Below are 15015 nucleotides of genomic sequence, written 5' to 3'. Positions count from 1 at the left end.
CAGCCTGGTCTACAGAGCAAGTTCCAGGACAGCCTCCAAAACAATATGGAGAAACCCTGTCTCGAAAAACCAAAAAGAAAAAATAAAAAAAGAAAAGAAAAGGAAAGAAACTCACTTACCTGCACTCTATCATGCAGAGTTAGGTTCCACCTCGCTTATCCCAGGAAGAGCGAGCGTATTGGCAGAGTGCAAACCTCATACTACCAACTTCTAGTTTCTATCCGTCTGTGAACTTCGTCTCAGATATTACAACTTCTGAAGGAGAATGAGCTCCTTATCAAGCCTCTTGTTTGAAGATGTACTGAATTGAATTTTACTCATACGGAGTATTATAATGAGGCTGCAGAAAAATTCTTTGCATTTGTGACTTGAATTCTTTCCTGTCACAAACGTTGAAGAAGTGGTAGGGCAATTATCTCTTTCTCAGAAGGAAATTTCAGTGGAAATGGAGCTACAGGGAGGGGGAAAACACGTTCCACTGACATCAACTACGCTGCCTGCCACATTCACTTTTATTGGTGACCCTTTTAATATATACAAGAATTGGGCTGTAGAGGGCTGCAGAGGGAGTTACGTTATTTGATCAGGTTTACTAAGGATGATGTTAGGGTTGAAAGTGTAAGCAAGAGAGGAAAATTGTTATTCCTAAAAGAAGTAAGTAGATCAATAAGTTAAAAGATTCATGGGCGGGTAGCTGAATGAATGAGTCAATGGAAGCATGGTGGGAGTGACTTCTTCGGATAGTTCTCATAGTGACCCAGTCACGACGTTGTGAGTGAAGAGCTATGGTTTCTTAGAAATGGCTCACTATACTTGAGGGATAAATGGGTTCTTTCCTAGCCTCAACAGAGCCAGCTCCTGAACCACAGTGACTTATGAACCCTGTCTTATTTGTATTTCCATCTAGTCTGGCATGTTCCACTCAAAACATGCTAAGGACACCAGAAATCAAGTTCTTGCATGCCATATTATTTGCATAGCCACCATTAAATCATCTAATTTTCTCACTCAGTTCCTTCATATATAAAGCAGAAATGACAGCGGTCTCTTGTCAGGACTGTTTTGAAGATGAAGGCTGACTGTAACAGCTCCATTGTGGACTGCAGAGCTGGGAAGCAGAGAGAGTAACAGGCACTGATGACCGTCACTTCTGTTCCCTTTTCTCCCCTGCCTTTTTTTCCCCAGACAGGTCTCACACGTAGTCCTGGCTGGCCTAGAACTCAATATGTAAAGCAGGCTGGCCTAGGACTCACAGAGATGAATGTATCTCCGCCTCCTGAGTGCTATGACTAAAGACATGAGTTGTCATGCCTGACTCATCATTTTCTTTAGTGTGTGTACATGTGACTGCAGGTTTTAGATCTCTAAGCTGCCTGGAATGGGCCGCTGGTCCGCTGCAAGATTATCATGTGCCCATAACCCCTGAGCTGTCTCCCCAGCAAGTTTTTATTATTACAAATGTTAAGTGATAGAAACACAGTTATACGGTGGACCCCCCACCCACATCAATCATTAAGAAAATGCTCCACTGACATGCTAATGGGCTAATCTGTTGGAGACAATTAGTCCCTCTTCCCACATGATAAGTTGTCAGCCATGGTTAGCCATCACAGTGACATAGAGTGTCACCCGTCATATGATAGGAGAGATTTACTGTCTGTGCCGAGCTTCTCATGTGTGTACATGCTAGGGATACTCAGGATTACTGTAGGCTGCAGTAAGAGTAAGATGCCCATAGGTTCTACCTAGTAAAGTCAGTTGTTGATACTACTGAGAGGTATGGAACAATAGACATCAGTTAAAATGGAAACCTTCATTGAATTAAGGGAGTGGGAGAATACTCAGCTCCTTCCAACAGAGACCACAGGGAAGCTACTGCTTCTTGCCCCAGCAGAAACCACCAAGCACGTACCTCATAAAACCACCCTGGGCTTGGTCTACAAAGTCCCAGGTTCATATAGCACCGCTTTTGTTGTCAGTAAAGAAACTCTTCTGCTGCATCAGGCCAGGAGGGAAGTGGTAGCTGGTTTTCAACCCAGAGGTGACACTGGTGCCATGTGTATAATGGTCTCTGTTGGGTTGGAAAGGGAGGCTCAGTCCAGGGTCACAGGGATCTGGCTCAGAAACACTAGGGCCATTGTCTTCAGAGGCAACAAAAGGGTTTGTTGAAAAAAACCAAGCTTTAATATGAAGCCAAAAATCTGTGCTTGTCATCTTGTGTTTGTTTGGCGTTCAAGTGTGGCAGTCATTTTCTGTACTTGGTGTTGTTTACATTTAGAGGAAGGCTCGCAGCTACACAATAGAGGACAGTGCTTACTTAATATCTCACTCCTAGAAAAGCAAAAAGGAGAAGGAACCTGAAACTAAAGCAACACCACCTCTAAAGTTTCTACTTGTGTGTCCTGTGACTTCTTGTCTGAATCTTTGGGCCTGGGAAGACAGTGTAAAATGGTAGCATTGAGGGCTCTGTGCCACAAGAGCCTGCTAACACTTCTGGGCAGTTCGGTCTGAGCAGACACACATTTGGATCTGCCTGGAGGAAGGGGACAACATTCCCTTTCTATGAAATCAGATTTTTCTGTAATCTCATGTTTTTGGTTGTGTGGTCATTTCTTTTAATACCTTGTGTGTGTGTGTGTGTGTGTGTGTGTGTGTTCTCTACATGGACCTTGGGGAGAGGAAATTCTGAGGTTACATGATCATTACTCTAATCCCTTGATGAGTAAGAGCTACAGGGGGATGATGATGACAGTAAACCTGAGTGGGCAAGGCTTGTTACGGGGCAGAGCAGAGAAGACTCACTGAAATGCCCCACACATGAGAGGGAAGCCCTCAGCAGTGGCGGCACAAGCCTTTAATCCAGCACTCAGGAGGCAGAAGCAGGTGGCTCTCCATGAGTTCGAGGCCAGTCTGGTCTAGAGAGGGAGTTTCAGGCAACCAAGGTACACAAGGAAACCCTGTCTCAAAAAATGGAGCCTAGGAGGCTGGAGAGATGGCTCAGAGGTAATGAGCATTGACTGCTTTTCCAGAGGTCCTGAGTTCAATTCCCAGCAACCACACGGTGACTCACAATCATCTGTAATGAGATCTGGTGTCTTCTTCTGGTGTACAGGCTGAACACTGTATACGTAATAAATAAATATTAAAAAACAAAAACAAACAACAACAAAACAGCCTGAACTGGCCATGTCCTGTAACGCTTCTCTGAAGAGAAACAGAAGAGGAGAAATAGATGGGGAGCCTGAGAGGAGAGGAGTGAGCTGCAACTTTGGTTAGGATGCAAAAATAAATAAATGTAAAATAAATAAAAAGATGAGAGGGAAATTGATCACAGAACATCTTTGAATGTAAAAATTAACTAATACTATTGGAACTAAATGGTATATTATAGTTCTATAAAATTCATTTGCATAAAATTACTATCACTGTATTTCTGTTTATCTTCATTTGCTTACCTGATAACTAAATGACTAAAGAAACTTTTATATTTTCAGTGGGAATTTTGTTGAAACTAAGAAATTAAGAAACTGTCCTGGTATCAAAATAGTGTCACGTTGGTCTGGGGCCAGGATGTTTTTTACAGTGTCATCTGAGTTTGTGAAATGTCACACAGCTAAAAATTAATGACTCCTCAGTTGCACTACAATGAAATGATTATACAGTATACCTCTATTCCTTAACATCACCACCTGTAACTTGGAAAACAATTTTTATTGATTAAAAATTGTCTTAGACATTTCCTCCCAGGTATATGTAGTACACACTGATCAGTTTCTCACCTCCTATCACTGTCACCTCTATTCCTCCTCTCCACAAATCTCTTTCACCGTCTTGTCTATTGATTTTGTTTTGTGACCCACTGAGACTAACCAGGGCCATCTGTGTGACCTTGGGTTTGGAGCTGTCCTTTGCAGTCTACTGAGATGAGTAGTAGGCACACAACTAAAGACAGTAACTCTTCCTTTCCCAGAATCCACGAACAGCCAATAGTTCATAGGTAAGCCCCTACCCTTGCTTGATTGACTGTTGGCAGGGCTTGTCTTGTGTGGACCTAGTGTAGGTGACTACAGTTCAGTTCATGATTGCAATGAATATATCAAGTCTAGACAATACTTCTTATGGATGTAAGCAATGTCATACAGTTTGTGCTTTTCTTTATTTGTGATCATTAGAACTAATTTTCCTTTCATTCTAACAGGCTTCCATTTAATTCTGTGTTAAGTTAGCTTGAAGCAAAGTCTCTCTCACCTATCAAATCTGAACTTTGAAGGAGTTATGTTCTCTATAGCCATTGTTTTATAGGTTACAACCAGACCCAAGTATTAACACTAGATTGTCTTTTCAGTTAGAATTGGTTGTTGGGCTCCCTAACCTAAATATTTTACACAAAACCTTTTGCTGATCAAATATTTGAAAACTCAATAAAAGCTGATGAGTAGAAGGTCACTAAAGAATCTTATGGAATTCCAATTATCCAACTAGATGGGTAACATATAATGATCCTATGGAAAACGTGGAGGGTGTTGGTCCTTAAAGAAAGCACTTAGCGGTTCCTTGGGCAGCATCAGGTAAACAGGCTGGCTTCCCGGCCTGTGCTCCAGTGCCTGCAGATCGCCTGGGACCTGCACAGAGCTCCCAATCCCGGCGGGAGCCAAGCACCCCAGACTCCAGATCTTCGCTCCCACCAACGAGACCAGGAAAGGAGAGGAGGCTGGGAGTCCAGGGAAGCAGCTGTTCCTCGGGCAGCATCAGGTAAACAGGCCGGCTTCCCGGCCTGTGCTCCAGAGCCTGCAGATCGCCTGGGAACTGCACAGAGCTCCCAATCCCGGCGGGAGCCAAGCACCCAGACCCCAAGTCTTCTCTCCCACCAACGAGACCAGGAAACCAGAGGACCCAGGGAGACCAGGACCAGCATTCGGGCAAGGAATAGAACAACCACCAGATTATTGGACTTGCTAGCACCCACCAAAAGGGAACTCTGGTCCCCAGACCAGTAAGGGGCTCTTTCTGCACCCACTAGAAGAAGAGATGGGAAAGAGACAATACAAAAACACAGCCAGCAACCGAAAAACAAATATGACACCGCCAGATTCTAGAGACTCCACACCAGCAAGACCCCAACATTCCAATGCGGACGAAGCAGAAGAGAACGACCTTAAAAGCACTTTCATGAAAATGATAGAGGCCCTAAAAGAGGATATTGGAAAATCCCTCAAAGAAATGGAAGAAAAAACAAACCAAAAAATGCAAGAAATGGAAGAAAAAACAAACCAAAAAATGCAAGAAATGGAAGAAAAAACAAACCAAAAAAGGCAGGAAATGGAAGAAGAAATGAAGCAAAAAATGCAAGAAATGGAAGAAAAAACAAAACAAAAAATGCAAGAATTGGAAGAAGAATCATACCAAAAAAGGCAGGAAATGGAAGAAGAAACAAAGCAAAAAATGCAAGAAATGGTAGAAAAAACAAAGCAAAAATGAAAAAATGGAAGAAGAAACAAACCAAAAAAGGCAGGAAATGGAAGAAGAAACAAAGCACAAAATGCGAGAAATGGAACAAAAAGCAAACCAAAAAATGCAAGAAATGGAAGAAAGAACAAACCAAAAAATTCATGAAAGGCAACAAACGGACGAACAGATAAACAGAAAATTGCAAGAAGCAATGCAAACACTGCAAGGGTTTAAAACTGAAATAGAGTCATTAAAAAAAAACACAATCTGAAGAAAGGCAGAAAATAGAAAAGCTGGACAAACAGTCAGGCACTACCAATACAAGCATTACCAACAGAATAGAAGAGATGGAAGAGAGAATCTCAAGTGTTGAAGATACGCTAGGAGAAATGGATTTATCAACCAAAGAAAACCTTAAATCCAACAAATCCTTAACACAAAACATCCAGGAAATATGGGACACCATGAAAAGACCAAACCTAAGAATAATAGGTATAGAAGAAGGAGAAGAAATCCACCTCAAAGGGGCAGAAGGCATATTCAACAAAATCATAGAAGAAAACTTCCCCAACCTTAAGAAAGACATGCCAATGAAGGTACAAGAAGCCTACAGAACACCAAATAGAGTGGACTACAAAAAAAATATCCCCTCGCCACATAATAATCAAGATCCCAAACATACAGAATAAAGAAAGAATATTAAGAACAGCTAAGGAAAAAGGTCAAGTAACATATAAAGGCAGACCTATCAGAATTACACCTGATTTCTCCATGGAAACTCTGAAAGCCAGAAGGTCCTGGATAGATATTCTACCTGCACTAAGAGACCATGGATGCCAGCCCAGACTACTATACCCGGCAAAGCTCTCAATCACTATAGACGGAGAAAACAAGATATTCCATGACAAAACTAGATTCAAGCAATATGTGTCCACTAACCCAGCCCTACAGAAAATTTTGGAAGGAAAACTCCAACCCAAGGAAGCTAACTACAACCAGAAAAACATAAGCATTAGAGAATCCCTCTCTACCAACAGCCAAAAGAACAAAGGTGTGAAATTCCACACATAATTCCACCAACAACAACCATCGCAAATCGAAGAAGGATGAGCAATCATTGGTCATTAATATCCCTCAATGTTAATGGCCTTAACTCACCCATAAAAAGACACAGACTGGCAGATTGGATTCGAAGACAGAACCCTTCCTTCTGCTGCATACAAGAAACACACCTCACCCTTAAAGACAGACATTACCTGAGAGTTAAAGGTTGGGAAAAAATTTTTCAATCAAATGGACCCAAGAAACAAGCAGGGGTAGCAATCCTAATATCTAACAAACTAGACTTTAAAATAAAATCAATCAAAAGAGATGAAGGAGGTCATTACATACTCATCACAGGTGAAACCCACCAAGATGAAGTGTCTATCCTGAACATCTATGCCCCAAATACAAAGGCATCCACATTCGTTAAAGAAACATTATTAGAACTTAAATCTCATCTAAAGCCCCACACAGTTATAGTGGGAGATTTCAACACACCACTCTCACCACTAGACAGGAATACCAAACAGAAACTCAACAAAGAAGCAAAAGGTCTAATAGAAGTAATGACCCAACTGGGATTAACAGATATCTATAGAACATTTCATCCACATAAAAAAGAATATACCTTCTTCTCACCACCACATGGAACCTTCTCAAAAATCGACCACATACTTGGCAACATATCAAACCTCAGCAGCTACAAAAAATTGGAATAACTCCATGCATCTTATCAGACCACCATGCTTTAAAATTAGAATTCAACAACAACACAAATTGCAGAAAACCTACAAACTCATGGAAATTGAATAATGCTCAACTGCACCATCCCTGGGTCAAAGAGGAAATAAAAAAAGAAATTAAAGACTTCCTTGAATTCAATGAGAATGAAGACACAACATACCCAAACCTATGGGACACTTTGAAAGCAGTGCTACGGGGAAGTTCATAGCGCTAAGTGCTCACATGAAGAAACAGGAGAACAGTTATACCAGAGAATTAACATCACAGCTGAAAGCTCTAGAACACAAAGAAGCACACTCCCCCAGGAGGAGTAGACGCCAGGAAATAATCAAATTGAGGGCTGAAATCAATAAAGTAGAAACCAGGAAAACAATACAAAGAATCAATGCAACGAAGAGTTGGTTCTTTGAGAAAATCAACAAGATAGACAAACCTTTGTCCAAACTTACCAAACAGCAGAGAGTGAACACGCAAATTAACAAAATTAGAAATGAAAAGGGGGACATAACAACAGACTCTGAGGAAATCCAGAGAATCATTAGGTCATACTTTGAAAACCTGTACTCCACAAAATTCGAAAATTTAAAGGAAATGGATGACTTCCTGGACAGCTATCAATTGCCAAAATTAAATCAAGAACAGATAAGCAATTTAAATAGACCTATAACCCCTATGGAAATAGAAGCTGTCATCAAAAGTCTCCCAACCAAAAAGAGCCCAGGTCCAGATGGCCTCACTGCAGAATTCTACCAGAAATTCAAAGAACAGCTTATACCAATTCTTCTCAAAGTGTTCCACACAATAGAAGCAGAAGGGTCTTTGCCAAACTCTTTCTATGAGGCTTCAATAACCTTGATCCCCAAGCCACACAAAGATACAACTAAGAAAGAGAACTTCAGACTAATATCCCTCATGAACATTGATGCAAAAATACTCAATAAAATACTAGCAAATCGGATCCAAGAACACATCAAAACAATCATTCACCACGATCAAGTAGGTTTCATCCCAGGGATGCAGGGATGGTTCAACATACGAAAATCCATCAACGTAATCCACCATATAAACAAGCTGAAAAACAAAAATCACATGATCATCTCACTAGATGCTGAAAAAGCCTTTGACAAAATCCAACACCCCTTCATGATAAAGGTCTTGGAGAGATCTGGGATAACAGGGACATACTTAAACATAATAAAAGCTATATACAGTAAACCAACAGCCAACATCAAACTAAATGGACAGAAACTCAACGCAATTCCTCTAAAATCAGGAACAAAACAAGGCTGTCCACTCTCTCCATACCTTTTCAACATGGTACTTGAAGTTCTAGCTATTGCCATACGACAACAAAGGGGGATCAAGGGGATACAAATTGGGAAGGAAGAGGTCAAACTTTCACTGTTTGCAGACGATATGATAATTTACATCAATGACCCAAAGAACTCTACCAGGGAACTCTTACAGCTGATTAACACCTTCAGCAAAGTGGCAGGCTACAAGATCAACTCAAGAAAATCAGTAGCCCTACTATATACAGATGATAAAAGGGCTGAAAGAGAAATCAGAGAAACATCACCCTTTACAATTGCCACGAACAACATAAAATACCTTGGGGTAACGCTAACCAAACAAGTGAAAGACCTGTATCGTAAGAACTTTGAATCTTTAAAGAAAGAAATTAAAGAAGCCCTCAGAAAATGGAAAGATCTCCCATGCTCTTGGATAGGTAGGATCAATGTAGTAAAAATGGCAATCCTGCCAAAAGCAATCTACAGATTCAATGCAATCCCCATTAAAATCCCAGCACAATTCTTCACAGACCTTGAAAGAACAATAATCAATTTTGTATGGAAAAACAAAAGACCCAGGATAGCCAAAACAACCCTGTTCAACAAGGCAACGTCCGGAGGCATCACCATCCCTTACCTCAAGCTCTATTATAGAGCTATAGTCCTGAAAACAGCTTGGTATTGGCACAAAAATAGACAGGTAGACCAATGGAATCGAATTGAAAATCCGGGTATTAACCCACACACGTACGAACATCTGATCTTTGACAAAGAAGCTAAAAATATACAATGGAATAAAGAAAGCATCTTCAACAAATGGTGCTGGCATAATTGGAGACTGGCATGTAGAAGAATGCAGATCGATCCATGTTTATCGCCATGCACAAAACTTAAGTCCAAATGGATCAAAGACCTCAACATAAATCCAGCCACACTGAACCTCTTAGAAGAGAAAGTGGTTGGTACCCTTGAACGAATTGGTACAGGAGACAGCTTCCTGAATATGACACCAGTAGCACAGACAGTGAGATCAACAATTAATAAATGGGACCTACTGAAACTGAGAAGCTTCTGTAAAGCAAAGGACACAGTCAGCAAGACAAAAAGGCAGCCTACAGAATGGGAAAAAATATTCACTAATCCCACATCTGACAGAGGGTTGATCTCCAAAATTTACAAAGAACTCAAGAAGCAAGTCTCCAAAACACCAAAGGACCCTATTAAAAAGTGGGCTGCAGAACTAAATAGAGAGTTTTCAATAGAGGAGTCTAAAATGGCTGAGAGGCACTTGAGAAAGTGCTCAACATCCTTAGCCATCCGGGAAATGCAAATCAAAACAACTCTGAGATACCATCTCACTCCTGTCAGAATGGCTAAAATCAAAAACACCAATGACAATTTATGCTGGAGAGGATGTGGTGAAAGGGGGACACTCCTCCATTGCTGGTGGGAGTGCCAACTGGTTCAGCCACTTTGGAAATCAGTGTGGAGATTCCTCAGAAAAATGGGAATAAACCTACCACAAGACCCAGCAACTCTACTCTTAGGCATGTATCCAAAAGATTCCCGTTCATACAACAAAGATGTCTGTTCCACTATGTTCATAGCAGCTTTATTTGTAATTGCCAGAACTTGGAAGCAACCTAGATGTCCCTCAACCGAAGAGTGGATAGAGAAAATGTGGTACATCTACACAATGGAGTACTATTCAGCAGAAAAAAATAATGGAATCATGAGATTCGCAGGCAAATGGACGACACTAGAAGAAACCATCCTGAGTGAGGTAACCCAGTCACAAAAAGAGAAACATGGCATGTACTCTCTCATATATGGATTTTAGACATAGACCTGGGGAGTGCCAGCCTACAATCCTATGGCCAGAGAGTCTGGGAAACAGAAACTTTATTTAGTGGCTGATCGAAGAAGAGGCAGACTCCCTTGGTTAAGTACTGAGCTGAACTCAAGAAAGCCAGTAACAGAGAGGGAGGATTGATGATCAAAGGGATTAAGACTGGGATGGTTTAACCCCCAGAAACAGCTGACCAGACAAAGGTTAACTCTTGAATCCCAGGCATCAGCCTGGGAAGCCAGCATGGGACTGATCAAGACCCCCTGAATCTGGGTGTCAGTGAGGAGGCCTAGGTAATCTATTGAGCCTTGGACAGCAGATCAGTACCCATCCCAAGTATACACACGGTCTCTGGACTCCCATAGAACAATGTGAGGTGCATTCTCACCCTGAACTCTTGGGGAAGGGTCTAGGCCCTGCCCTATATGAAATGACAGACTATGCACACCCCCATGGAGGGCCTCACCCTCCCTGGGGAAATGAGGGGATAACGGGGTGGGGGGGGGAGGGCTCGGGAGGAAGGGAGGGAATGGGAGAGGGACCTGGAACTGACTTGTGAAGCAACCTTGTTTCTTATCCAAATTTAAACTGGAAAATAAAATTAAAAAAAAAAAGCACTTAGCTGGGTGTTGGTGGCGCACGCCTTTAATCCCAGTACTCGGGAGGCAGAGACAGGCGGATCTCTGTGAGTTCGAGACCAGAGTGAGTCCAGGACAGCCTCTAAAACAATACAGAGAAACCCTGTCTCGAAAAACCAAAAAAAAAAAAAAAAAAAAAAAAAAAGCGCTTAATGACATCTTCAACTCAATAAATACGTGTTGACCCTGAGTATCTTTGGAATTGTATCTTATTTTTCTAAAGATTTTTTTGTTTTTGATTTTTGAGATAGGGTTTCTCTGTGAAACAGTCCTGGCTGTCCTGGAACTGACTCTGTAAACCATGCTGGCCTCGAACTCACAGCAATCCTTCTGCTTCTGCCTCCTGAGTGTTGGGATCAAACACATGCTCCATCACCGCCTGGCACTTTTCCAAAGGTTTTTTTTTTTTAATAAATGAACATGTAGCAAACATTGAATATAAATATTTAAGGTACAAATTTACGAGAACTTCCTGTACCTAATCTCTTACTTATTTTCCAGTGAGGATGTACAGTAATCCGTTTCAAACTCTGCCTTGCCTCTCAACAAGGGTTCCCTGAGGAAGAATGAAGAGACTGCCTTCTCTGGGCCTGGCAGACTAGAATCACTTATCCATGCTGCCAACATTCCTTTGGAAACAGATGTTCTACAGAGGTGGTTATCGCAAACCCTCTTACATTTGCTCAGTAAATGTTAATTGTGGAAGGTATGAGCTTTAATTTACAGCTGGGAACAAGTTGTCGGGATATGCTTTTTTGAGGGGGAATAAAATAATTATTGTAGAACATTTTTTTTCTACCAGTATTTCTCACTTTACAAATTAGGCTTTCCCAGGGAGAAACTGCCTACATCCTCCCAAACACAGAAGTGTCTATGTCAACATGCGGGTGAGTAACTGGTAAATGCCAGCAGCATTTTCTTTTCTTTTGAAGCACTGAACTATGTGCTTATTTATTTGTGTGTGTGTGTATACACAAGTATACGTACATGACAATGTAAGTGTGACGGATAGAGGGAGGAATTGAGCTTGGCAGCATGACCTGAGCCATGGGTAAACATTGCCCCTAACAATGGAGACACCTCGCTGGGCCAGCCAGCAGTATTAGCTAACATTTAAACACAAACTTCACTCCTTGTGATTTTAAAATTGTTTTCTTTTCCAACCAAAAAAATGTGGACTAATAACACAAAATCCCCAAAGGGGCAATTCCACTGTTGATTTACTTAAAATAAGGGTTCATAGCAGCACCAAGATAAAATAACCTTTAACCACTGTGATGAATGTGGCTGTATGTGTAACAGGAAGATAATATGACTGACACGAGAGCAGCAGAGATTTTCAGTGTGCGTGTGTGTGTGTGTGTGTGTGTGTGTGTGTGTCTACTATATGGAACATAAACAGAGTAAAAACTGCTGTGAGACTGGCTTGTACTTGCTCAAATTTTCCGACAAAGTAAGTCTGGATTAGCAATTGCTACTGTGCTGAAGTTATTTTTAGATGAGTTTCAATGCATATGTCATCAGTGGTGAACACTCAAAGGGGAACCATTGCCAACTCTGATGCCCCTCCCCTGGGGAGTCTCGGCGATGTCTTATGTACTCTGTGTTGTGTTCTAGTTTTCTCAACTGCCACAATTTATTTGTTTTCAGTTCTGGCATCCTGTACCTTCGTGCAAACATCACCATACTGTAATAGGTATTCCAGATGTGTGAAGATGGTTTCTCCATTGCTTCATGGTGTACACGAGTCTTTACAGTGACTACTCCTCTTTGATTCAGCCAATGGAGGAAATCTCTACAGGGCCCATTACACGTTCCCATTCAGAGCCTGGTGTGGCTTGAGTTTGAAATGGCCCCCACACGTTTGTGTTCTGAATGCTGGGGGGGACTATTGGAAAGAAGTGGGCTACTGGTGTCCAATGCTGGCGTGTTTCTGCCCTCTTCCTCTCTCTCTGCTTCCTAGGTTGCCATGATGTTAAAACCCACATTCCTGCCACCTCCCCAACATGATGGACTAAATCCTCTGAAACTATGAGCCACATTAGATCTCCCCTCCCTTAAGTTATGTGTGCTATTTTGTCACGGAAATGAGAAAGATAACTAACAGAGCCCAAACTCTTATGTTTCTTTCCAGATTGTTCCAATATCCAACAGGGCACTAAAGAAAGCAAGGCAATGGTTGAATCAATGATGGAAACGAGACTGGACCCTGACCTCCTCTGTCTGAATGCGTGTCTCAAGTACTTGCTGCTTCCACTCTTGATGGACTAAACAATGCCTTCCTTTCAAAGGTGATAGGAACACTGGTTAATAATCTGGGCAACATTTCTGAGGGGGCTCAAGAACATGTTGATTCTCATGGACAAACCCTGGATTTTTTAAAAAGAAAACCCACAATATTAGTTATCCCCAAGCTTGGTGTAACTTTAACATGTTCTTTATCATCTAGACTTCTGAATAACTCTAACCCATGGCTATTTCACCCCAGAAACCCCAAGGGAATTCACAGGATGACAGAGTACAGTCCTGTGAAAAAAGAAAAAGAAAGATTAACTCATGGCAGAGTAAACATTATCCTTAAAAGTTCCTACTCTGGTCTTATATACTTGAAATTTTAAATTATTAAATATTAATTTATTTATGTGCATTCATTTTATTTATGTGCATCTCTCTCTCTCTCTCTATATATATATATGTATGTATTTACTGGGACTCCACATATACAGAGGTCATAGGACAAATAGGACAAATTTTCTCTTCCTCTACCATGTGGGTCCTGGTGAACAAGCTCAGGTCATGAAGCTTTGGTGGCAAACACTTACCCACTGAACCATCTGATGACCCTGATCGTACTTGCTTTGTTGTGCAGAAACCACTGGAGAACTTTTCCTTGCTTCAGTGTTGAAACATCCTTGTCTCGTTCTTTTTGGACAAACCAATCATTCTGGTAGCTTGAGAACTAAGGAGTTTCTCAGGATTTGGGGTCTTCAGTACTAAAACAGGTCAGACTCAAGTCATGCAACTGCATTCTGATAAAAGATGCTGGCTTGGCATCAGAAAATAAACCAGTGTCTTTCCCTCACAGGACAGGGAAGATGTCCACTGAATTTCAGAGACAGAGTTGCCTGGGCAGCCTTCCACTTCCAGTGTGCACAGTCTGGACCGGGTCATCTGTGGGAAACTCATGAAGAATTCTGGCCCTGACTCCTGCTGTTTGCAAGAGAAGCCCAGGCATCACTGACCCATTCGTTTTCCTCTGGACTTAGCACTCAGCATCTGTGTCAGGAATTGGGTTTAGTGCTCTTACACGAGGAACAGAGCCTGCTCTCAGGTGACTGGACAGTGACAAGGAGCTACTAACAAGTCCTCTCTAGGCCATGCTGGTTTAACAGATCTTTGCTTTTGGCTTTTTTCTTTTGTTTGTTTTGTTTTTTTGAGACTGGGTTTCTCTGTGTAACAGCCTTGGCTGTCTTGGAACTCACTTTTCAGACCAGGCTGGTCTCAAACTCACAGAGATCCACCTGCCTCTGCCTCCCAAGCACTGGGACTAAAGGTGTGTGCCACCGCTGCCTGGCTTGTTTAACAGATTTTAAATAGATCAATGTTTAATTTCTAGTCCTATTATTACATTTTAAATTTGCATTGCTTGTTCTTGGAGGCAGGGATTCCTTAAGTTGCCTAGGCTGGCTTTGAACATGGGATCCTCCTGCCTCAGTTTCGTGGGTTCCTGGAAAACAGATATTCAGTACTATGCCTGATCTTTTAATGAGGTTGAATAGATTTTTTTTGAATTCATGTATAGGTCATTTTATTTTTGTGTGCATTGTCTGAAAACAACATGTTTGCTCCAATTTTGTGGCTGAGGGTTGGAAAGTACATTAAATAAAGGAGAGGGAGAGCTGATTGTGCTGGGCTCCTGACACGTTCAGGTGTTTTGCCATGTGCTTTACATGTATCGGGTCTTTCAATTTGTTCTCACAACAACTAGTAGGGGCCATCA

The sequence above is a fragment of the Mesocricetus auratus genome, unplaced genomic scaffold (assembly GCF_017639785.1).
Source record: "Mesocricetus auratus isolate SY011 unplaced genomic scaffold, BCM_Maur_2.0 Super-Scaffold_100015, whole genome shotgun sequence".
NCBI classification, from domain to species: domain Eukaryota; kingdom Metazoa; phylum Chordata; class Mammalia; order Rodentia; family Cricetidae; genus Mesocricetus; species Mesocricetus auratus.
The sequence above is the reverse complement of the archived record's forward strand: the minus strand, read 5'-3'. Positions refer to the sequence as shown.